The sequence below is a fragment of the Bufo gargarizans genome, chromosome 4, assembly GCF_014858855.1.
Source record: "Bufo gargarizans isolate SCDJY-AF-19 chromosome 4, ASM1485885v1, whole genome shotgun sequence".
NCBI classification, from domain to species: Eukaryota; Metazoa; Chordata; class Amphibia; order Anura; family Bufonidae; genus Bufo; species Bufo gargarizans.
Genome location: NC_058083.1, coordinates 37,140,573 through 37,164,497, shown reverse-complemented (window position 1 = coordinate 37,164,497; position 23,925 = coordinate 37,140,573). Strand labels below are relative to the sequence as shown.

The 23,925-nt window shown below is 46.3% G+C and overlaps 1 protein-coding gene across 2 annotated transcripts in view; it reads right to left on the bottom strand.

Annotated features, from left to right (window-relative positions):
- Positions 1–4,903, bottom strand: part of LOC122935956 (cytochrome P450 2K6-like) — a 48,400-nt gene extending 43,497 nt beyond the window's left edge. Inside the window, exon 1 of one of the 2 annotated variants that reach the window (XM_044291922.1) lies at positions 4,801–4,903. The gene's annotated coding sequence lies outside the window, so the exon portion shown is untranslated. Of the gene's footprint in view, positions 1–4,746 lie in introns of both variants that reach the window. The other variant, XM_044291921.1, reaches the window with a different exon arrangement.
- Between the last annotated feature and the right edge of the window lie 19,022 nt (positions 4,904–23,925).

Sequence of the window (23,925 nt, the reverse complement as noted above, 5' to 3'; positions counted from 1 at the left end):
GGGAGGGGGCGTATTTTGTTGATCGGTGTTTGCCTATGGGGTGCTCTCTCTCGTGCGCGTACTTTGAGACTTTTAGCTCATTTTTGGAGTGGGTGGTGATCGAGGTGTCGGGTTGTACGTCAGTTATACATTACCTGGACGACTTCTTGTGTTTGGGGCCGGCTGATTCGCGGGTTTGTTCTTTGTTGTTGCACACGTTGCAATCGGTTTTTGAGCGTTTTGGGGTGCCGTTAGCGCGGGAGAAGACGGTGGGTCCGGTGACGGAGTTATGTTTTTTGGGGATTGTCATAGATACGGAGCGGATGGAGTGTAGGCTGCCTGAGGATAAGTTACTGGATTTGCGCTGCGGAATTGAGCGGGCCATAGGGAAGGAGAAGATCAGGTTGCGGGATTTGCAGTCGTTGTTAGGGAAGCTCAACTTTGCATGTCAGATTATGCCGATGGGGAGGATTTTCTGCAGGCGGTTGTCGGCGGCTACGGGGGGGGTGTCGGCGCCTCATCACTTCATACGGTTGGGCAAGGAGTTAAAGGGGGATTTGAGGGTGTGGGCGGAATTTTTGGGGCAGTATAATGGGCGGACGCTGGTTATGGGGGGGTTGTGTGATTCCGTGGATTTCGAATTGTATACAGATGCGTCGGGGGGGGGTGGGGTTTGGGGCTTATTGCCAGGGACAATGGTGTGCGGGCAGGTGGCCGGAGGCATGGGTGACCCGAGGATGGGTGAGGAATCTGGCGTTGTTGGAGCTGTTTCCGATTGTTATGGCGGTAGTGTTGTGGGGTGAGAAATTTGGGAATCGGAAGGTCCGGTTTCATTGTGACAATCTTGGGGTGGTTCCGGCTATTAACAGTTTGTCAGCGTCTTCCCCGCCAGTGGTTCGGCTTTTGCAGTTTTTGGTGTTGCGTTGTTTGTCGATTAATGTTTGGGTGGTGGCGGAGCATGTTGCTGGTGTGTCTAATTCAGTGGCGGATTCTCTTTCTCGTTCGCAGTGGGAGCGGTTCCGGCTTCTAGCGCCAGAAGCGGAGGAGGAGGGTCTGGAGTGTCCGCCGTGGCTCTGGGGGATCCTGGAGGAGAAGTGATGGGGTTGTTGAGGGATTCGCTGAGTCCTGGTACTTGGAGGGAGTATGGTAAGGCGTGGACGACCTGGGAGTGTTGGAATGAGACCAGGGGGACGAGTGTTGGGGGCGGGGAGGTTAGGCTGTTGGAGTTGCTGGGTTGTTTGAAGAGGGAGGGGTGGACAGTGTCCAAAGTGAGTCGTTTTATGGCAGGGGTAGCTTTTGGGTTTAGGTTGAGGCGGCTGCCTGATTTGACGAAGGGTTTCCTGGTACGGCAGGTGTTGAAGGGTTGGCGCAGGGGGGAGCCCAAGGTGCCGGATCAGAGGAAGCCGGTGTCTTTTGAGTTGCTGTTGCGGGTGGGCGTGCAGTTAAGTATCATTTGTAAGTCTGGGTGGGGGCTGGGGTTGTTCAGGGCGGCTTTTGCATTAGCGTTCTTTGGAGCGTTTAGATTAGGGGAGTTGGTGAGTGGCAGTGTTCGGAGAGCGGGGGGGTTGCGGTGTGATGATGTTGAGTTAGCGGTGGACAGGGTTGTGGTTCGGATTCGACGTTCAAAAACGGATCAGGAGGGCAGGGGGCGGCAGTTTGTGTTGTTTGCGGTCCCGGGTTGTGGTATGTGCCCGGTGCGGTGTGCGGGCGCTTATGGTGCGGGGATTACCAAGGATGCGCTGCCATTTCTTAGGCATGAGGATGGTTCCTTTTTGTCCAGATTTCAGTTTCTGGCAGTGTTTAAGAAATGTTTGAGAGGATTGGGCGTGCCGGCGGAAGGATATGCTGGGCATTCGTTTCGGATTGGGGCCGCGACTGAGGCGGCTAGGTTGGGGGTCAGTGAGGAGGGGATTAGGAGAATCGGGCGTTGGGAGTCGGCGCGGTTTAAATCGTATGTTCGGTTGGGGTTTGTGTAAGGGGGGGGGTGTGTTGGTGTGAATTAATTTTTTCCTTTGTGTTCGCAGGTGTTGCGGCGGCCTTGGTGTGGATCTTGGGTCACTCCTATGTTTTTTGGGGGGCGGTTAGGGCGGATGTGCGGCCGTGCGGGCGCCAGTTGGGTTTTAGTCCGGAGGTAGCTACGGTCCGGTGGTTAGGGGTTCGGGGGATGTTGTGGGGGGGAGTGTTGCGGGAGGTTCATCGCTTTGCGCGGTTGGATCGCCCGCCGGATGTGTTGGTGCTTCATGTAGGTGGCAACGATTTGGGTAGGAGGCCGTTTAGGGAATTGATTAGGGACGTCAAGTTCGATTTGTTGAGGATTTGGGCGCTGTTTCCAGGTATAGTGACGGTTTGGTCGGACATTGTTCCGCGGTCGGTTTGGAGGGGGGCACGGTCGGTGGACAGCATTAACAAGGCCCGGATAAAGGTGAACAGGGCGATGGGTCGTTTTATGGCAAAGAATGGGGCTGTGGTGGTGCGACATGTGGAGCTGGAGAAGGGTGAAGGGGCTTTTTGGAGAGCAGATGGGGTCCATTTGAATGCGGTGGGAACAGATTTGTGGTCTCTGGGGCTCCAGAGTGGTGTGGAAACGGCGTTGGGGATGTGGAGGGACGCGCAGGCTTGAGGAGGTCAAGCTGCGCGTTCGTGGAGGCGGGGGAGGTCCTTGAAGTGGAAGAAGATGGTGGTACCTGAGGATGGGAGGGCCCCGCGGGAGGGGCTGGACTCTCATTGAGGAGCTGGTAGTAACTAACTACGCGTCCATCAGTTGCTGCCTCCGAGCTGGATTCAACGGCTGGGGGCAAGATGGAGACGCAGGTTTTAGTGGTGTTATGAGGTTATTGGGGCTTCTAGGACCTCCCCTCGTCCTGGGTTAATTTATATGTTAATGATGTTATGTATTTATTTAATAAACGGCTGCTGTGGCCGATTAAATCCAGGCAGTGGTGTTGCGTATTTATTTCTATGGGATTAGGAGGGTAGTTCTGGTATGGTAGGTGGTGTGGTGGACCGAGCGTATTGCCATTGCCCTCTTCAAGTCAGGCCGGACGAGGAGCGCAGCGGTGGGGGAGGCCGTTCATGAAGAGGTGATGGCAGTGAAGGGACAGGTGAGGTAAGGGTTAAGTGGGAGACAGGGTCAGTTAAGCGCGAGTTGTCAAGGGAGCGGGAGGGGGTGGGGGCGTGGCTAACGCTTGCGAGGGGAAGAGGCGGGAGAGAGAGGACAGTGCGGCCAGGGCAAGCGAACGCCCACCCTCCCGGCCCTTTGGTGATAGGGTATGGGGGGGGTCTGGGTTGGTTTCCTTTGTTATTTTGTCGCGGCAGTCGTGGAGGCGGGGGAGGTCCTTGAAGTGGAAGAAGATGGTGGTACCTGAGGATGGGAGGGCCCCGCGGGAGGGGCTGGACTCTCATTGAGGAGCTGGTAGTAACTAACTACGCGTCCATCAGTTGCTGCCTCCGAGCTGGGTTCAACGGCTGGGGGCAAGATGGAGACGCAGGTTTTAGTGGTGTTATGAGGTTATTGGGGCTTCTAGGACCTCCCCTCGTCCTGGGTTAATTTATATGTTAATGATGTTATGTATTTATTTAATAAACGGCTGCTGTGGCCGATTAAATCCAGGCAGTGGTGTTGCGTATTTATTTCTATGGGATTAGGAGGGTAGTTCTGGTATGGTAGGTGGTGTGGTGGACCGAGCGTATTGCCATTGCCCTCTTCATGTGATGTCCCCTAGACAGTGAAAGGAGTTATCCCATTATTAAAGGGGTTATCCAATTTCTCAAACCCCCCCCACATATGCCCGGCCCCTCACTGGTAATATACTTACCCTGCTCCTGGTCCCCGCACTGCCGCTGCTGCTTTTCCCTGCACACAGATGAAAACATTCGGTGTCGGGGGGAGCAGGTGGGGACGTGGACTAGCCACCCTAGTGTCACCCACGATGCTAGGGAGGCTCGTCCTCGTCTGCCATTGGCTGCTCCCCCCGACACCGGATGTTTTCATTCTTGTGCAGGGAGAAGCAGCAGTGGCGGTGCGGGGATCAGTAGCGGTGCGGGGATCAGTAGCGGGGTAAGTATATTACCGTAGTGGGGCTCAGCATATGTGGGAGGGGGGTTCGAGAAATTGGATAACCCCTTTAATGTATATCATGAAGATAAGACATCATATAGTAAATGACAATCTCTTTCTAACAACGCTAGAACCAGCCCCGTACCTCACATGGAACCAGGGATCTCCACATTCATTGATCAGATTGTTCTGCTAGATGTATTTAAGGCTGTCAGCTAAGGGAGTGTGTCCTTTCTCGGGGGGAGTGTCCTTTCTGCTGCAGTTGAAGAATGGAACTGAGCATGTGCTTCCATCTCAGTGAGCAGGACAGAGAAATTAGAAAAAGAGCACACAGCAGGTGGCGCTATACAGATAGATTTCATGCAGTTACTCAGTAGCTAAAATACATTTTTAATTACAAGCAATCACAAAAATATTCAGATCCAGCTGCTGCTTGGAAAGCTGTAGAACATGTTTTATGGGATGACCCCTTTACACTAAAACTGCTGCAAAGAGACTAGGTGAAGTTCTAGCCTAAAGAGATATCAGATGTAGCAGAGCTGAGCTGGTCAGTCACTGGTCACACATGTGTTTTACTGAGCATAAAGGACTTCTAGAGTGCTGCCGAGCAAACAGTGCAGCCGGAAGTCCTCTAGTAACAAACACAGCTCCACAACATGTGTGCTGAAGCCCGTGTTACAGACGCATAATCTGCCCCATTCCTCACTTACCTGAATTAATTGGTAAAAAGCCCTTTCTGCTCCTCTCAGCAGGCACAGCCTCACCTTGTTCTCTTCCCGTCACTCTGTTCTCAGGAAGTATGCTGCTCCGCCCTGTCATGTAACCGTAAACCCTTCTGCTTTTTATTATGAAGGTGGTTCCAAAGTCATATTCAGACTGGTTCAAGGGGAACATGGTTGTGAAATACCTCCCCAAAAAAAGCAAAAAAGCATTTTAAGGACAAAGTACAATAGGCTTTGGATGTGCTGCTGACGCGTTTTATTTAAAGCTACAGAAAGCTAAGAACATCCGCAAAGCAGCAATCACAGGGTCTCCTCTGTGCCGTCCAGGAGGAAGCGAAGGGAGAGATTTATCATCAGTCAGTTTTCCTTGAGGCTGGGTTGTGTAATTGTGTAAAATGTATCAAATTTTACACCTTGTATTATAAATTTAAATCATCGATAACACTTTTGCTTCGAGATCTTACGCAAGTCTTTTCATCATCCTCTGATGTAGTGTGATTGCAAAAGATTTACAGATTTTTATTTGTGTGACTTTTTTGTGATAAATTTGGCGTACACTTTCTTACCCAGCTACCGTATTTTTTGCTCCATAAGACAAACTGGTGTAGAGGAAGAAAATAAGAAAAAAAAAATTTTTTCATCAGATCTGCAAATTAGACCCCAATATCAGACCCCCAATCTTTATTAGACCCCAATATCAGACCTCCAATTTGGAACGCCCTCAGAGTGGCATTACCACCCCTACGCCCTGCTTCTATAGGTGTATGCTGGTACAGTGTCATCCTGCGTATTTATTGCCAGGTCCTGCATAATGTGAATCTGTATTTCTGATTTTGTAACTGTTTAAGTGTAATGTTCCTGGTTCACCAGCAGATGGCGGCACCTAAGGCAGAGCTAGTTTTCCTAGAATGGAACCTTTCTTTCCATTCTAGCCCCATCTCTAGAGAGGGAGGACTTCAGATAGTTAGAATTAGTTTTAGAGTACCCCCTGCAAGGGGAAGGGTGTGTGCAAGCCAGTAGAGCAGACCTTCAGCTCTACTGGACATATAGGACCAAGCTGCACGCTTCAGAAGCCAGGAGGAGAAGTTCCCTGGATAAAGATAAAGATACAGAAGGGGCATAGATGCAGTGATAAGAACATAGTCCTACCACTTTACAAATCGCTAGTCAGACCACACATGGAGTACTGTGTACAGTTCTGGGCTCCTGTGAACAAGGCAGAGATAGCAGAGCTGGAGAAGGTCCAGAGGAGGGCAACTACAATAATAACTGGAATGGGGGAACTACAGTACCCTGAAAAATTAGGGTTATTCACTTTAGAAAAAAGACGACTGAGGGGAGATCTAATTACTATGCATAAATATATCAGGGGACAGTACAGAGATCTATCCCGTCATCTATTTATTCCCAGGACTGTGACTGTGACGAGGGGACATCCTATGCGTCTGGAGGAAAGAAGGTTTGTACACAAACATAGAAGAGGATTCTTTACGGTAAGAGCAGTGAGACTATGGAGCTCTCTGCCTGAGGAGGTGGTGATGGTGAGTACAATAAAGGAATTCAAGAGGGGCCTGGATGTATTTCTGGAGTGTAATAATATTACAGGCTATAGCTACTAGAGAGGGGTCGTTGATCCAGGGAGTTATTCAGATTGGAGTCAGGAAGGAATTTTTTATTCCCCTAAAGTGGGAAAAATTGGCTTCTACCTCACAGGTTTTTTTTTTTTTTTTTTTGCCTTCCTCTGGATCAACTTGCAGGATAACAGGCTGAACTGGATGGACATCTTTTTTTCGGCTTTATGTACTATGTTACTATACAGATCAAGATAAGGACAGAGTCATACTACCAAGCTAAGTATAGCAGAAAGGAAACCTTTCTATTTAATCTGACAGCACAGCAGAGCTAAAGAAGTTCAGATGTAGCAGAGCTGAATGTGTTTGCCTGCCAAAACTTATGCCAAAGCTTGCTGGTGACCAAGATAAAGTTGGAAGATTGTTCTCTGATGCAAGTTTATTCAAGTAAGGGCTCATGCACACGACCGTATGTATTTTGCGGTCTGCAAAACACGGATCCGCAAAAAATATGGATGATGTCCGTGTGCATTCAGTATTTTGCGGAACAGAACAGCTGGCCCCTAGTAGAACAGTACTATCCTTGTCTATAATGCGGACAATAATAGGACATGTTCTATTGTTTTTATGGAACGGAAATATGGAAACGGAATGCACACAGAGTAACTTCCATTTATTTTTATTTTTTTATGAATGGTTCCGTATGCGGTCTGCAAAAAAATAATGGAACGGACACAGAAAGAAAATATGTTCGTGTGCATGAACCCTAAAGCTGTCACCTATATACAAAGTCAGTACTCAATTATTTCTACAAATCCCTCAACTATTCCCCTGTTTGCACTGCTTCGGACGACGACGCCTGGGGTTCCAGGTTATCCGGGTAGGAGCACCATGACACGTGCACATCCACAACTCCTAAAGGGACATTATAAGCTACCCTTGCCCCACTCTGGCATTCCTACACCTGGATACCACCTATCACCAACACCATCTACTTAAGGGGACTCTGTTCCCTGTTGCTGAAATGCAACTGACGTCAAAACAAAACTCCTCACTTCAAGGGACCCCTGCTAGTATCCCATCCATTGCAAATTCTCATCAGAACTCAGATCAGACCTCCAATTCTCATCAGAACTCAGATAAGACCTAACGATCCTCATCAGAACCTAGATCAGACCTCCAATCCTCATCAGAACTCAGATCAGACCTTCAATTCTCATCAGACCTCCAATTCTCATCAGAACTCAGATAAGACCTCCGATCCTCATCAGAACCTAGATCAGACCTCCAATCCTCATCAGAACTCATATCAGACCTTCAATTCTCATCAGAACTCAGATCAGACCTCCAATTCTCATCAGAACTCAGATAAGACCTCCGATCCTCATCAGAACCTAGATCAGACCTCCAATCCTCATCAGAACTCAGATCAGCCCTTCAATTCTCATCAGAACTCAGATCAGACCTCCAATTCTCATCAGAACTCAGATCAGACCTCCAATTCTCATCAGAACTCAGATAAGACCTCCGATCCTCATCAGAACCTAGATCAGACCTCCAATCCTCATCAGAACTCAGATCAGACCTTCAATTCTCATGAGAACTCAGATCAGACCCCAGTTTGCATTAGTGTCAGGATCACGTTTTAGACTTAGGATGGGAGCTTAAAGGGTCACCCAGATTTCAACATCATCCTCCCACTCTGCTACTTTGATCCACAGGGTTACGTTAAAACTTACCCCTTTAGCTATTTGAGACCCACATTTAAGAGATATTAGCTGCCACCACTTGTCATATTAAGCAGACAAGATGCCTTAAACTAGGTCACACAATTACCCACCTCAACCCACTACTGTCTCTAGCATTCACAGGGTTACTACACCAATATACATAATGCTTAGGTCGTGAAATTGTTTAGAACACAAGAAGGCTCTTATTAACATGAAGGTTTAATACCCACAGGACAGTACGTACAAAACATACAGTTAGATGAATGTAAAAATGACAGACAACTACAATGCAAAAAAATTGCAGTTTGAAAATAAAAAGGATAATATAAATTGAACTTTAAGAACTTTAGGAGACTGTAGAAGTCTGGTTGCCTGGAGTAGAGTGAAAGTCGGCCAGATCATCAAACGAGTTGTTCCCTAAAGAAATGATAATTTGCTAAAGGGACACACACCTTGAGTAGGTCTTCAGAGTGCACAGCTATCCCCACTTCCTCTGATGTCATGGAGCAGCTAGTGTGTATGCTAATGGACTTTTACGACTGCATTTTATGAGGTTTTAGCTCAAAATCTGTCCACTAAGATATATTTTCTTGTGGACATCATAACGACTTCATGCTACCTTTTTCCAACCCGTCTATACTAGAGAGGGGATAGAGGCAGTACTGGATAACTGTTGTTTATCTTAGCTTTTTGTACACTGTTTATCTGGACACTGACTGGTAATCTGGGCACTGTGCAGTGTCCCACTCCGTGACAGTACTGGGGCCCTGTATCTTTAAGCATGTCATGTAATCCCTTATGTGTATGTAGCTGCAAATCCCTGAGAACAGGCTGGTAAACAACATAACACCTTAGGGCCCTTTCACACTTGCGTTGTCCGGATCCGGCGTGTACTCCACTTGCCGGAGTACACTTGCCGGATCCGTCTTCAAAATGCTTTCAGTGTTACTATGGCAGCCAGGACGCTATTAAAGTCCTGGTTGCCATAGTAGGAGCGGGGAGCGGGGGAGCGGCATACTTACAGTCCGTGCGGTTCCCGGGGCGCTCCAGAATGACGTCAGAGCGCCCCAGGCGCATGGATGACGTGTACATGTGATCACGTCATCCATGTGCGTGGGGCGCCCTGACGTCACTCTGGAGCGCCCCGGGATCCGCACGGACGGTAAGTATGCTGCTCCCCCGCTCCCCGCTACACTTTACCATGGCTGCCAGGACTTTAGCGTCCCGGCAGCCATGGTAACCATTGAGAAAAAGCTAAACGTCGTATCCGGCAATGCGCCGAAACGACGTTTAGCTTAAGGCCGGATCCGGATCAATGCCTTTCAATGGGCATTAAATCCGGATCCGGCCTTGCGGCAAGTCTTCAGGATTTTTGGCCGGAGCAAAAAGTACAGCATGCTGCGGTATTTTCTCCGGCCAAAAAACGTTCCGTTCCGGAACGGAAGACATCCTGATGCATCCTGAACGGATTTCTCTCCATTCAGAATGCATGGGGATAATCCTGATCAGGATTCTTCCGGCATAGAGCCCCGACGACGGAACTCTATGCCGGATCCGGACAACGCAAGTGTGAAAGGGGCCTTAGTCCCCACTAGGTTGTGCTAGCACATATATATATATAGGGCAGGGTAGAGATGGGAAACAGGAGAACTGAAGTAGAGTAGAGACTGAGATAGATAGTGATGTGTGATGAGGAGAGTCAGAGATGTCCACCATGTAGCTGCCAATTCAGCCCCTTAGCTCTGGCCAAGTTGAGGGAGTTTGGAGAAGATTTCAGAAGCTAATGACCACAGAGCAGAGTAAACTGTGGATATAGAGGAAGTCTAGTGGAGATAGCAGCAGTCTTAGCTTATGGACTCCACAGCACCAGTGACCGGGAGAAGCCTCCAGCACCTGGACACAACCTGACAACTAAGTGCAAAGTTGTCTATTACCATAATTCTCTATGGACCGTGTGGATCAGTTTCTGATGGCAACCAGTACAAAGAATGGAGCAGACGATGGATGGCCGCCATTAGGGAGAACCGCACTGTAGGTTGCAGAAAACAAGTAAGAATTATATTATATCCAGTACCTGTCTGTTAGCAAGTGGACCAGTGACCCAGTGAGTACAGATAAAAGGACTCTCATACCATCTAAAAGAAGCCTGTTAGAACCAGAAACTAAGCCTGTTACCAGGAATTGCAGCCCAAAGTGAAGTGAAGTGAATATGCTTTATATGGATTCCAACTATCTCTGTTATGTCCATGAACCTGTATATCTACCTCAAGGCAACTGATTATCAGTAAAAGTTCCCGATATTTATAAGAACTGACTCCTCTTCATTTCTACACCTCATTTGCACCCAAGGGTGCTGGCGTCATGAACACCAGAGACCCTGCCTTCCATGCACCTAAAACCCATACCATGAAGCAGGGGCTGACTGGCAACTTTTGGCCCAGGGGGCAAGTAACACCCAGAGGCCCACTGAGCCCCCCTCCTGCTTTCCCATTTCCCCTGCCTCCTCCTGACCCCCCTTGCCACTTTCGACAGCCATGTAAATTACAACACAGGAAAACAAAATAAATTAGGGATGCTCCGATATATCGGCCGTTGAAACATATCAGCCGAAAATTGCATTTTTGGTATAATGCCGAAAGTGTCATTTTCTGGCTGATACAGTGTTGCATCCGTGTATTCTCTCCTCCCTGCTGGGTGCTGCTCTGTGGTCCCCCCCCCACCCCCCATGACACTTGATGACTTTTGCAGAAGAAACTGTATATTGTGTGGCACGGTAAATGCTTTATGTGTATAACATAAACATATTTCATATGAAAACTTACAATTACTTGGCTTGACCCTTGGGGATCTTGGACACCACTTCCACACTTTGGCCGGGGGCTCGGCGGAGCTGATGTGTTTTATCCTAATGAGAAAAATATCATAATAAGGATTTGAAGAAGAGGCAGAGGGATAGCAGAGCAGGGAGAGGCTGGTGCTGCTACTAGGGGGCTCAGACCATGGGGGAATAATAAAGCCCACCATAATGCCCCCCCCCCCAGTAGAAATAATTCTCCTTATAATAGACAGTGCAAAAAATACCCCCTTGTAATGTCCCCAGTTGAGATAATGTCCCCATAGTGCCCCCTATAATGTGCCAGTAGCCAATAGCCCCCCCTATAATGTGCCAGTAGCCATAAGCCCCCGTATAATGTGCCAGTAGCCAATAGGTCCCCCTATTATGTGCCAGTAGCCATAGGCCCCCCTATAATATGCCAGTAGTTATAGCCCCCCAATATAATGTGCCAGTACCCATAGCCCCCCATATAATGTGCCAGTAGCCATAGGACCCCCTATAATGTGCCAGTAGCCATAGGCCCCCCTATAATGTGCCAGTAGCTATAGCCCACCCATATAATGTGCCAGTACCCATAGCCCCCCATATAATGTGCCAGTAGCCATAGGCCCCCCTATAATGTGCCAGTAGCCATAGGTCCCCATATAATGTGCCAGTAGCCATAGCCCCCCCCCATAATGTGCCAATAGCCATAGCCCTCCTATAATGTGCCAGTAGCCAGATAGGGCCCCCCTATAATGTGCCAGTAGCCAGATAGGGCCCCCCTATAATGTGCCAGTAGCCATATAGGCCCCCCTATAAAGTGCCAGTAGCCATAGCCCCCCCTATAATGTGCCAGTAGCCAGATAGGGCCCCCCTATAATGTGCCAGTAGCCAGAGAGGGCCCCCTATAATGTGCCAGTAGCCAGAGAGGGCCCCCCTATAATGTGCCAGTAGCCAGAGAGGGCCCCCCTATAATGTGCCAGTAGCCAGATAGGGCCCCCTATAATGTGCCAGTAGCCAGATAGGGCCCCCTATAATGTGCCAGTAGCCAGATAGGGCCCCTCTATAATGTGCCAGTAGCCCATAGGCCCCCCCACTATAATGTGCCAGTAGCCAGATAGGGCCCCCCCTATAATGTGCCAGTAGCCAGATAGGGCCCCCTATCAGTGACAGAAATTAGAAAAAAAAAAAAGTCAGTCAGTCAGACTTATACTTACCTCCTACCTCCAGCACCTTCACTGAAATACTCCTGTCCTGCCTCCAGCGCTGCTGTCGATGTCCATACTTTACGGCCGCGCAGCGGCTCATTCAGGCGGGGCGATGACTTCATCGCGCCGCCTGCGCCGGTCCGGCGGCCTCTCTGATAGGCTGCCGGCAGCACGCCTCCCCTGCTCCCCGTCTCCCTCCGCAGGCCGCAGTGCTGAGCCTGACAGACTCAGTCACAGATCATTCCGGCCCAGCCGGCCGTCCGGCCAGGACAATGAGCTAACAGAGAGGCCCGGGGGGCAATTGCCCCCCTGCCCCCCGGCCTAGTCCGCCCCTGCCATGAAGGGCACCTCAACCAACATCTGGCAGGAGATCCCTCAACACCAGAGTGTGTCCCAAAGGAATTTGGTGCCTTCCTTCCTGTCACTGCACTCTGGCCCAGGGAGTTTCAGTACCAACTACTATACCCATCAGGCCACCGCACTCAAACATTTCACCCCTGCGGTCCCAGTTGTTGCAACTGTATACACTGTTATGTGTGTAATGGTAGGCATTGTTTATCTGGGCACTGGCTGATAATATGGCGACTGTCTACACTGTTTATATGGGTCATGTATGCATTCTGAGTACTGCCTGGTAATCTCAATGCTGTACACAGTGTTTATCTGGGCATTCCCTGTTTGCATTTCTTTGCATTTTAGACACTGTTTATCTGGGCGCTGACTGTTAATCTGTCCTATCCAGCTCTCTAGTTCTACTATGTACAGCCACAGATACACCACTGATAAAGGTTGAACATGACCAAAACATCCAGTGGCTTTGTTATGTATATAGTGACCTGGATATCATTCTTTTTTCCTGTATGTGAACAAGTACGGTACGTGAAATTACAAAAGTGTTCAGATAAGCTAATAGGCTAATAAGCCCCTTTTTGGGCGATTATCTTTCAGCTGGCAACAAGTTATTTACCCCAACTGGTGCAATGAGTTGCTTCTCATTTCTTAAACAACCATGTCGAAAGGAACATCTCGTGGTCGTAGAGAAACATAGAATGTGTCGGCAGATGAGAACCATTTGGCCCATCTAGTCTGCCCAATATACTGAATACTATGAATAGCCCCTGGCCCTATCTTATTTTTTTTTTTATCAATAAAGTTTTTATTGAGAGATGATTTTGCAATTTAGGTAGATATACAGAAATAAAACATTAAAGAAATTAATAAATAAAGAAAAGGTTCCATGCAAAAATACATACTTCTTTGACAGACTGAGGGTACTACAGTGATCATAAGCAGTATATGTTAATCAAATGCAATATACAGTAGTCATATGCAGTGTACAGTAGGCAGTGTTCTTGTGCATCAAAAACTGTTACAAACAACTAGCTAGCTTCCCCATAGTTTTCCAATTATAGGAGACAGTAAGGGAGCGGATCAGCATACGAGCTAGACAGCCATAATAGCCATGTGTTGTGCATTGCTATCCTATGTTTCAGCGAGTAGGCGAAGATGAATTCACATTGCATATGGTAATTTACCAACTTGAGGACTTCACTGATTGAGGGGGATTGTATTCCTTTCCATTGGCGTGCAATCACCTTTTGTGATGCAGAAAGGATATGTGCTACAATGCCTCTGCTGTTGTGGGGGACTTCTGGCAAACCAATGCTTAGAATCGCTAGTTCCGGGCTTAGTATTCCTTTTATCCCGGTTACCTGTTCTATGACCCTAGAGATGGACGTCCAGAAACGTGTAAGTGTAGGGCACGCCCACCACATATGTAAAGGGGAGCCTATTTTACCACATCCCCTCCAGCACAATGGAGAATAGTTCGGGATAGTATGAGCCAATCTGTTTGGCGTTAGGTACCACCTTAATTGAACCTTCCTATTCTGCTCTGTGTGATTTATACATCTTGAACAGGACCAGTACATAGCATCTGCCCAAATATCTAGTGAGAATTCTTTTCCCATTTCAGCCTCCCACTTAGTCATAAAAGTTTTTTTTTGCATTCTTTGTTTACTGACAAAAGAATTGAGTACCAAAATGAAAGGCTAGAGTGAAGAGTGGTGCCTTCTTTGAGTAGGCCGCAGAGTGTGTAGCATTTTCTCTCCTCCACAGGAGTTGGGAGAGAGGAAAGAAAGTGGCGGATCTGCAGGTACTGGTAAAAGAAAGAATTAGGCAGGTTATATATGGAATGTAATGTCTCAAAGGGCTTCAAGATGGATTGGTCAAATAAGCTTCCCAATGTGTCTATCCCACAGTTTAACCAATTCGTAATTAGGAGTGTAGGAATTTGGTATTCTATGACTGAGATAGGAAAATGTTTCTGCTCTAGGGGGAAGGGTGTTTTAGGTTTGAACACATGTGCCCATGCAATTATGGTGGCTTGCATTGTACTTAAAGGCATGGAGAAGGTGAAGGGTTTTAATAGGTATGCTGCCAGTAGTGACTTTAGGGATCTCCTTCTAACATAATGCTCTTCAATGCGTAGCCATTGATGGGGCGAGGATGGGGACCACCATTCCATGGCATGATCTAGCAAGTTGGCTAGGTAGTAATTGTGCAGGTCTGGAACCCCTAGACCTCCTTTACGAAGAGAGGGATATAGAAAATTCTTGTTGACCCTAGACCGGGTGCCACCCCATACAAAACTTAGCATGTCATCTTGTAATTGCTTGATACAGGTTCTGGGAATCTTAAGGGGTATACATCTGAATACATATAGGATTTTTGGGAGTATTAACACCTTAACTGTATTAATTTTTGCTATCCACGAAAGCTGTACCTTATTATATTTAGAATAATCTTCCTGAAGTTCAGCCCTCAGATTCTTAAAGTTGAGGGAGACCATGTCAGTTAATGAGCTTGTTAGTTCTACCCCTAAGTGTCTAATTGATTCAGTTGCCCAATTAAAGGGAGGACGCTCGCTTATTTCATGCTTCAAGCTTTCTGGTACATTAATGGGAAGTACATTAGTCTTGCTGATATTTAGCTTGTAATACGATACCAAGGAGTATTGGTGAAGTATCTCATGAACTGCCTTTAGTGAGGTTAAGGGATTTGAAAGCGTTAGAATAACGTCATCAGTGTACAAACCAATACAATGTGAACATTTCCCCACCGTAATCCCTGAAATTTGAATACAGTTACATATATTTTCTGCCAATGGCTCCATTACCAACGCAAAGATCAGGGGCGATAGTGGGCACCCCTGTCTAGTGCCATTGGTGATCGAGAAGGGCTCTGACAGGAACCCTGATGCCAATACATTTGCCGATTGTGCTGAGTATAATCCTAGAATAGCTTGCAGAATATGCCCATTAAACCCAAATTTCCTAAGGGTCTGGTCCAGGAACCCCCAGTGCACTCTGTCAAACGCTTTTTCAGCGTCTAAGGAGACAAAGATCGTGGGGGTCCTGGACCTCTCCGCAATCTGGATTAAGTTGATCATTTTTCTAGTGCCGTCCCTACATTGCATTCCTGGCACAAAACCTACCTGATCAGGGTTTATCAGGGCAGGTAACACTTTATTGAGGTGGGAGGCTAAAATTTTTGCAAATAACTTGAGGTCGGCAATCAACAGGGAAATTGGTATGAAAATCTCAGGGGCATTAGGAGTTTTCCCAGAGGTCAGAATTCCAATGTATAATGGTTTATAATATTGTACTGGAAAGCCGTCTGGCCCAGGTGCCTTATTTAGATGGAGTAGCTTTGATGGTAGTGAGAATTTCTTTGGTGGTGATTGGTCTGTTTAATACGCCTAAATCGTCTGAGGACACTTTGGGGAGAGTAAGGGAACCCAGATATGCCAAAATGGCCTCCGCAGATGGCTGAGTAGTGTTACCGACAAGCCGTAAATTGTATAAGGAGGAGTAGTATGATGCAAAGGCGTTGGCTATTTCTTGAGGATGCTTTGTTATCGTGCTTAAGACTAGTTATTCTAGCTGCAGCTTTCCTGCTTTTTAGTCTACGCGCCAATAATGCTCCTGCTCTATCGCCTGTGTGATAAAAGTTTGTCTGCAATCGCATTCTTGGAGGGAGGCTAACGTTAGGGGGTTATTAAGTAGTTTGTGATTTTTTTCTGCAGTTTGTAGACAGGATAGGGCGTCTTGGATTGCTCTGTTCCTACATCTATTCATTCTCACAGCTGACTGTAACAGAATCCCTCTGATAAATGCTTTGTGTGTAGGCCATAGTGTGTTTACATTGGTGTCGGGTAAATCATTAAAGTGCAGAAATTCTTGCAGTTTAGCCGTAATTTCTTGAGAAGATAAGTGTTCATTCTCCATTGTGGGCGTGGAAGGTTAGGTAGATCATCTTCAATGACAATGCTCACCTGTGCGTGGTCTGACCACGTCGCTTCACCAATGTCGGACCTCAGGACCCTATGCAAAAGGCTTTTTGAGACTAGTATATAATCAATACGAGACTGAGATAGGTGTGCTGTCGACATGAACGTGTAATCCCGCTCATCACCATGTTGATAGCGCCAGATATCATGAAAGGCAGACTCATGCAGAATTGTTTGCAGCTCTGTACGGCGACTCCCATGCACAGATTTGCAGTCTCCTCCCACTATAACCTCGCCCACTGCTATTTTTTCCACTTTATTAAACAGCCTTCTTTAGAAGGCCACTTGTCCGACATTGGGGGCATATACAGACACAAGTGTGAAAGGTTTACCATCTAGTGTACATATCAAAATAACATATCTCCCTGCTGAATCTGTTATGCAATCCTTTAGGGAAAAGGTGATTATAGATTTTATACCCCTGCTTTTCTCTTTTTCCTTGTATGGGAGTGGTGTATTACAGGAAAATTCTTATGTGTACATCTATAAGCATCTTTTTCCAACAGGTGTGATTCTTTTATAAAAACCACATCACATTTAGCTTTAAGGGTTTCTGACCATAGTTGGGTACGCCTATATGGAGAATTTAACCCGCGGACATTAAGTGAGAGAATCTTTATCCCCATTTCCTATAGATAAAATCACTCTGTGATATGTATTGCCGCACTCCAGTGTAGAAGCCATTAAAAGCTAAACTGTACATTACACTTAGCACATTCATAGTATTTGCTGGAACCAACATAGAAAAAAAACTCAACACATTGAAAAGGAAAATTAAAGCTGAACACAGTAAGGTCATCATGGCGTAACAAGCCTGACCAAATAATTAACAGTCAAAGGACCAAAGGAAGTCCAATTGGGACAGAGAACAAAAGCTCCCTGCTACGGACCAACACTATTGATTGCAGTCAATCAACTACTCCCTACTGAAGACAGACTTACGTATCAGGCAGCATCCCAGTCTGGAGGAATCTTCTCTGGAAGCGGTGCGGCTTCTTTCGGTCGGTGAGATTCTTCAGCGATGAGAACCCATTCAATCAGACGGCGAGTCGCCTCTTGTGGTGAGTTGAGGACCTGCAAGGCTCCATTATAAGTGATAGCCTCTATTCTCCTGGAAATCACTTAAATCTTATCAAGTGGTAAAGAAGGGAAACTATCCATCTGCATCTGAGGTCTCCTCCTCTGATATTGAGTTCTCAGAAAACGAGTCCACTGGGAAAGGAGATAAGGGTGGTAATAACCTCAACAGCATCATCCTCCTCTGGGGCATCTGGTTTGACGACTGTACCTACACATCTCCCTCCCCCTGCTGTTCCCACAACATCCACATTGCTTCCTTTTTTAGGGCAGGGTCAACCACCCTACCAACTGCAGGACAGAACCAAGTAAATAGTATGATCCAAAATAGTGAAGACTTGCAGATTATCAACTTGTCCGTGCGGAACCTAAACACCGCCGAGATCTCGGTACTGAAAAAGGGACTTTCATTTGTCCCCACGACCGAGTTTAGGATCTTCACTTGGATAAAAGACCTTGATCTATTCTGCAGAAAACTCAAATGGAGGAAATATTTTGACATCTCAAACCAACAATCTCATGATAGATTAGGGATACAGGACTGCGACCTGGCAGATCTTGCAATCCTAATGGACTTATGGGAGGAGGGTTTTAAAAAAACAGGAGAAGGTCCCTTCACAAAACTTCGCCCAAAAAGTAGGAAAATGCCCCCACCACTTAATTATGAACACATCGACATTTTCCAACGATTGGTTACCACAGAACTGGAAAAAATAAAAATGCCCCCCTCACATGGCAGAAACCTGACTAGAGGTGAATTTAAGGCCTTAAGGGCACTGGAAAAAGACAATTCCATTGTCATCAAGCCCTCTGACAAAGGGGGTAACCTGGTAATCATGAATCATGATATGTATAAAAAAATGTGTATGGATCTTTTGAGGGACAAAAGTGGATATCGAATTTTGCCCGGTGACCCGACTGATGCTTATCTAACAGAACTCCAACAAATCCTTGAGACAGGATTGGAGCATAGGGTCATCGGAAAATCAGAATACCACTTTTTATTATCAAGTAGCCCGCAGATTGCAACCTTTTATGGACTTCCCAAAGTCCATAAAGGGACGACCCACTTAAAGGGTCGACCGATAGTATCCGGTGTTAACTCCATCACACAAAACTGCGGTCTTTACCTTGACCAGGTATTGAAAGATTTTGTGGTGTCCCTTGCGTCATACACAAGGGACACCATGGATTTTCTGGGTATTGGACCTTCCTGCTTACTAGCCAGCATTGATGTTGAGTCCCTGTATAGCAGTATCCCGCATGATAAGGGCCTTCTGGCGGTTACTTACTATCTAGGCACAAGAGGGAATCACTTCCAGGACCACAACCATTTCATCTTAACCCTGCTTAACTTCATTCTAAGGCACAATTTTTTCCTGTTCAGCGGCTGGTTTTACCACCAGCTCAGGGGGACGGCCATGGGATGCCCCTGTGCCCCCACATATGCCAACCTCTTCCTGGGCTAGTGGGAAGACAATATTGTCTTTCCAGGCAACCACACTTGGTGGAGTGAGAAGGTGGCCTTCTGGACAAGGTACATTGACAACATTTTTGTGCTTTGGAATGGGAGCAGGAGGGAATTCGCTGATTTTATGAATGTCTTGAATATCAATGACATAGGTCTCAAATTCACGTCTGAGATACAGGAAGAATGTATTAATTTCCTGGACGTGACAATACGTAAACACGGTGAAAAACTGGTCAGTACAATTTTCAGAAAATCAACAGCAACAAACTCAATTCTACACTGCGGAAGCCACCACCCCACTCCACAAAAAAAGAGGTATCCCAAGGGGACAATACCTGAGGATTCACAGGAACTGTTCGGGTTTAACCGACTTTCACTGCGAATCTAGGAAACTTTACAAAAGAATGACAGATAGGGGGTACCCAAAAACTACACTTAGAAATGCGTTTCAGCAGGCCCTAGCAACAGACAGGGAAACTTTACTTATCCCCAAAACACGTGGGGATGATAGTGGGGCAGTGACACGTCTTATTTCCACATTTGATATGGCCAACACTCAAATAAGAGCCATTTTAAATAAATATTGGCCAATCCTACAGATGGACACGAGTGTCTCTAAGAACATCTCATCTCACCCAAGCATAACTTATCGAAGGGGTCAGAGCCTCAGAGACAGATTGGTACACAGCCACTACATGCCCCCATCTCCACCGGGAACGTGGCTTGATCGTCATCCCATCGGCATGTTTAAATGCGGGACCTGCAAAATATGCCCGTTTATCTCTACAGGCAAGACAATTACATGCTCGGCCACCCAAAAGGTGTTCACCATCCGGGATTTTATTAATTGTAAGAGCAAAGGGGTAATTTACATATGTCATTGCCCCTGTCCCAAGGACTATATCGGAAAGACCTTTAGGGAACTAAGAAAAAGGGTTGGGCGAGCATGTAAATGACATCAAGAACAGCAGAATTACACCAGTGGCGAGTCACGTAGACGAATATCACTCGTCATGAGTACATGAGTACATACAGACGTGGACAAAATTGTTGGTACCCTTTGGTCAATGAAAGAAAAAGTCACAATGGTCACAGAAATAACTTTAATCTGACAAAAGTAATAATAAATTAAAATTCTATAAATGTTAACCAATGAAAGTCAGACATTGTTTTTCAACCATGCTTCAACAGAATTATGTAAAAAAATAAACTCATGAAACAGGCATGGACAAAAATGATGGTACCCCTAGAAAACACAGAACATAATGTGACCAAAGGGACATGTTAATTCAAGGTGTGTCCACTAATTAGCATCACAGGTGTCTACAACCTTGTAATCAGCCATTGGGCCTATATATATGGCTCCAGGTAATCACTGTGTTGTTTGGTGATATGGTGTGTACCACACTCGACATGGACCAGAGGAAGCAAAGGAAAGAGCTGTCTCAAGAGATCAGAAAGAAAATTATAGACAAGCATGTTAAAGGTAAAGGCTATAAGACCATCTCCAAGCAACTAGATGTTCCTGTGAGTACAGTTGCACATATTATTCATAAGTTTAAGATCCATGGGACTGTAGCCAACCTCCCTGGACGTGGCCGCAGGAGGAAAATTGATGACAAATCTAAGAGACGGATAATCCGAATGGTAACAAAAGAGCCTAGAAAGACTTCTAAAGAGATTCAAGGTGAACTTCATGCTCAAGGAACATCAGTGTCAGATCGCACCATCCGTCGTTGTTTGAGCCAAAGTGGACTACATGGGAGACGACCAAGGAGGACACCATTGTTGAAAACGAATCATAAAAAAGCAAGACTGGAATATGCCAAACTACATGTTGACAAGCCACAAAGCTTCTGGGAGAATGTCCTGTGGACAGATGAGACAAAAATCGAAGTTTTTGCCAAGGCACATCAGCTGTATGTTCACAGACGAAAAAATGAAGCATATCAAGAAAAGAACACTGTCCCTACTGTGAAACATGGAGGAGGCTCTGTTATGTTCTGGGGCTGCTTTGCTGCGTCTGGCACAGGGTGTCTTGAATCTGTGCAGGGTACAATGAAATCTCAAGACTATCAAGGAATTCTAGAGAGAAATGTACTAGCCAGTGTCAGAAAGCTTGGTCTCAGTCGCAGGTCATGGGTCTTGCAACAGGACAATGACCCAAAACACACCGCTAAAAACACCCAAGAATGGCTAAGAGGAAAAAATTGGACTATTCTAAAGTGGCCTTCTATGAGCCCTGACCTCAATCCTATTGAGCATCTTTGGAAGGAGCTGAAACATGCAGTCTGGAAAAGGCACCCTTCAAACCGGACACAACTGGAGCAGTTTGCTCATGAGGAGTGGGCCAAAATACCTGCTGAGAGGTGCAGATGTCTCATTGACAGTTACAGGAAGCGTTTGATTGCAGTGATTGCCTCAAAAGGTTGCGCAACAAAATATTAAGTTAGGGGTACCATCATTTTTGTCCATGCCTGTTTCATGAGTTTATTTTTTTACATAATTCTGTTGAAGCATGGTTGAAAAACAATGTCTGACTTTCATTGGTTAACATTTATAGAATTTTAATTTATTATTACTTTTGTCAGATTAAAGTTATTTCTGTGACCATTGTGACTTTTTCTTTCATTGACCAAAGGGTACCAACAATTTTGTCCACGTCTGTAATGTACTCAATAAAATATATTAGAAGGGTATGAGCTATATCATGCTCTACCCAGTTATAATATCTTAAACTATCTCAACAATTTTTATTTGATCTGATCAGCTGATAACGTCTATCTTATTTACGTATCCACTGATCAGAAAAGCTACAGCCTAGAAACAATTATGTCCTGTTAATATTCTGCTGTTTTACAGTAAAGTAGGGCCTATTGAATCTGGGTAGGTGTGGGGATTATGTACATAATGAAGTGGCTCCAATTGGATCACATATTGACAGTGACCCTATGTAGCTGCTTCGTATGATACTTTTTGATCTGTCCAAATTAAATACATCAGATTAAATTATCCACCGTCCCTCCTTTTAAGACCCCTGTGCCAAAGAGCGTCTTAATAAAATAACTACATGAGGGTAATCTGGTGCCAAACCTTGATGCACCGTACCCACATCTCAATCACTAGGGGAGGACCTGGAGCGCTGAAACATCACTAATCCGGAAATGACGTCTGCGGTTCAGCAGACCGGAAGCGAGGCTTGCATTCCAGGTAACCGGAAGTAGCAGAGCGTGCGTTCCACCGACCGGATACGCGGCTCCCGACAGCGAAAGGCGCGCCTGCACTTTTCATTTAAAACTGGACAAACACAGGGATGCCCCACTGCCCCATCAAGCTCGGCAGGCGGCAGTCCAAACTTTAGGGGGACACCTAACCTGTAAGTTATCCTGAACTTGGGACATAAAAGAGCGAGATAACCATATAGGTAAATACCAACAGTGGGTTAATTTATGATATTTTTCCCTCAGGTGACATCTCCTTCTCATCAGGAGAACAAGCGTGAGTCCTCTCTTCCTCCTACATAGCCTGCCCCATGGCATCTACCAGGACACAGTAATTATATCTATCATTATCTGTTTTATCATCCTGTTATCTGATCCATGATGTTATCTATTACAATTACTATCTCTTAACCGACCCCCTGATGAACCATAGTGGGGAAGCGCGTTGGGGTAAAAAATTGACATCATTTGTGTAAAAAATTCCAAATGTACAGGGTTGTACAGGGCTAGACAGGGTAGGTACGGGGACAGGGTGATCCCACCATCAGGGTTTATCCCTGGGCAGAGGATTATCTTAGGGCGGGTACAGGGAGAAAACCATCCCCAATACCCATAATAAGGTGCCCAACCCTCTACCCATTCCCCAACCTCCAATAAATGTCATTAATGCCCCTGAAATTTATACGTATCTTATTCATCTTGTTTATTCACTTTTTTTCACCAATTCACCGTGGTAGCTGGGCAACATCTTGTCCTGTTATTATTTTGGATACCCAGTTATCAGAGAGTGTATGTATATTTCTGCTTTTTAAAGTAAACCTAATAAACGCGATATTTTAAAAGGGTCCAATCTCCAGGCTAATATCCATTTTAAGTGACCAGTAACTTTACTGGGAAACCCCAGCGGTACTTTATCTGTTGCTGCCTTAACGCAGTGGTAATCGGAGCGAACCCTTTCCTTTTAACAAGCGATGCTGCAGAGAGATCTGTGAAGACTGCTATATCCTTGAACGCCTCCGATGGGGTTTGATTTTGCCTCAGGACCCTCAGGAATGCCTCTTTGATGTTGTAGAAGTGGATCTTAGCCCCTTAGGTTTAGGGAGCCCCTTAGGTTTAGGCACTCTGTGGATGCAGTCAATTATCAAGTCCCTGTCTGTGGACTCAGGTAGTGCAGTTTTAATAAGCTGTTGGAGGAGTGGTTCCAGCCCTCCTGCTTCTACAGATTCTGGGATCCCTCAGATTCTGACGTTATTACGTCTGTGTCTGTCTTCCAGATCGTGTAGCTTGGCTGTTATTTTAGCAAGGTCTTCCTCCATAGCCTCATGGGCATCAATGAGAGTGTTATGAGAGGTGGCGAACTCGGCCATCTGAACCTCCAAGTGAGACGTGCGTTCTCCAATACTTTGGATGTCTTTCCGGAGGTCTTTCAAAAGCCCCAGCATGTCCTCTTTCATAGAGGTACGCAGATTATCCAGCATGGATCACATAATGTCCGCTGTAAGCTGAATAGGTTTCCCGTTCAGTCCCTCGTCTATCAGCAGAGCTGTGGAGATGCGGTAATGGCGTTCCTGCCGAAGAGGTCAGCATGCATGCTGGTGGTGGAGATCGTCTCTCGCCTGTCTCTGCTTGCGCTGATTTACCGAAGAATTCGGTCAATTTTGCTGGAGCAGGGCGCCTTCTGACCTTCCCCATGGCTGAAACTCAGTGCAGGGCTTCAGTT